We start from the raw sequence: 2,500 nt of genomic DNA, 5'->3' as shown, positions 1-2,500 counted from the left end.
TAATGGTGCGCTGCTATTATTATCACTATTGCTACTATAAATGATAATTGTAATGAACAGAAATAATAATTTTGATAACGGTGAAGATGATTAAGATAAAAATCAATAACAACAATTATGATGATCACGATGATAAAACAAAACAATGCTGATGATAATGGTTATAACATAACAAGGGTAATAATCATAATAATAACGATGATAAAATAACAATGATAATAATTATAATCATAGTAATTATAATGAAGATGATGGTGATATTAATAATATTAATAATGATAATAATAAATAATAATAATAATAATAATGATAACGATAATGATAATAATAAGAACGATAATGATAATAAGAAGAACAATAATAATGCATATAATTATAAAAAAAAATAATAACAATGATAACAATAACTCTAATGATAATAGTAAAAATGATAATAACGATGATAATAACATCAACAAAAAGATTAATAATAATAGTAGTAATAATGATAATAACAATTATAATAGTAATAACAGTGATAATAGTAGTAACAATAATAGTAATGCTAATAGTGATGCCAGTGAATGTGACAATAACAAAAACAATGATGATAATACAAAAGTAAGAATGTAATGAAAATAATGATGATGATAATAATGACAATAACATTCATAATAATGAAAATAAAAATTAAAATCATGATGATAATAATGGTATTAATAAAAAAAATAATGATAATAACAATACTACTACTACTACTGCTACTAATACAGATAATAGTAATAATAATGATAATGATAATAATAGTGATAATAATGATAATGATAATGATATCAATAGTAAATATAACAATGATGATAATGACTATAATAATTTATATGATGATAATAACAAAAACAATAATAAAAATTATAATGATCATAATGATGGTTATAGTGGTAATAAAATAATGACCATAATAGTGATAACAATAATAGTAATTATAATAGTAATAATAATAATGATAATAATAATAATGATGATGATAAACATGATAATGATAATAATGATGATCATAATAACAACAATAATAAGAATAGTATTGATATCAATAAAAATAATGATAATAAAGATGATAATAATAGTGATAAATTATAATTATAATAACAATTTTCATAACAATAATGATAATAATATTAATAATAATGATAATAATAATTATTATTATTATCATTATAATGAAAGTAATAATTATAATAATGATAATGATAATAATAATATTAACAGTAATAATAAAGGTAATAATAACAATGATAATGATAATAATAATAATAATAACAATAAGGATTAGGATAATAGTAATAACAATAACAACAATAACAACAATAATAATAATAATAATAATAATAATAATAATAATAATAATAATAATAATAATAATTATAATCATCATCATGATGATAATGATAATCATTATAATAATGATAATAATGATAACAATAATAATAATATTTATGATTATATAAAAGATAATAATGATAATGAAAACGATGATAATCATAACGACTGCAGTAATAATTACAACAATAGTAATTATGATAATATAATAAAAATGATAATAATAATAATAATGTCAATAATGATAACAATAATGAGATCAGTAATGATAATAATAATAATAATAATAATGATTATGATTATATTGGCGATGAAAATATTAACACTACTGCTTCTGTTAATTCTGCTGCTGATTATACTACTAATAATGAAAATAACAATCAACATAATAAAACATTTAATAATAATAATGATAGAATAATAATGGCAACAACAACAGGAATACTACGACTATTACAAAAAGGTGATAACAATAATGATATTAATAACAATAATGGTGAAAATAACAATAAAAAATAATAATGGTAATGATGATAAGTAGGATAATAATGATCATTGATAACAAAAATTATGATGATTACAATAATGATAATAAATATAATAATAATAATAATGATAATGATAAAAATAATAATAATAATAATAATAATAATGATAATAATAATGATAACAATGATAGTAGTAATGATAATAATAATAATGATAATGATGATGAAATTAATAATAATAATATTGATGATGATAATAAATAATAATTTTATTGAAAAAGAATAGTAACTATAATAATGACAGTGACAGTAATAATAATGATAATGATAATAATTTTAATAACGATGATAATAATAATAGTAATAATGATAATGATAATAACAATAATAAATTAATGGTGAAAACACTCTACCGTGTTGATACTATGGTAGAAAAACCCACAATGTAAAACTAAATTTCAATAAATCTAGTTTTACATTGTGGGTTTTTCTATCAACAATAATAAACTAAATGATATTGATAATGATAATAATAATAATAATAATAATAATAACAACAACAACAACGACAACAACAACAACAACAACAATAATAATGATAATAATAGTAATAATAATAATAAAGATAATAATAATGACAATAATAATAATGATAA

The sequence above is a fragment of the Penaeus chinensis genome, chromosome 35 (assembly GCF_019202785.1).
Source record: "Penaeus chinensis breed Huanghai No. 1 chromosome 35, ASM1920278v2, whole genome shotgun sequence".
NCBI lineage: Eukaryota > Metazoa > Arthropoda > Malacostraca > Decapoda > Penaeidae > Penaeus > Penaeus chinensis.
The sequence above is the reverse complement of the archived record's forward strand: the minus strand, read 5'-3'. Positions refer to the sequence as shown.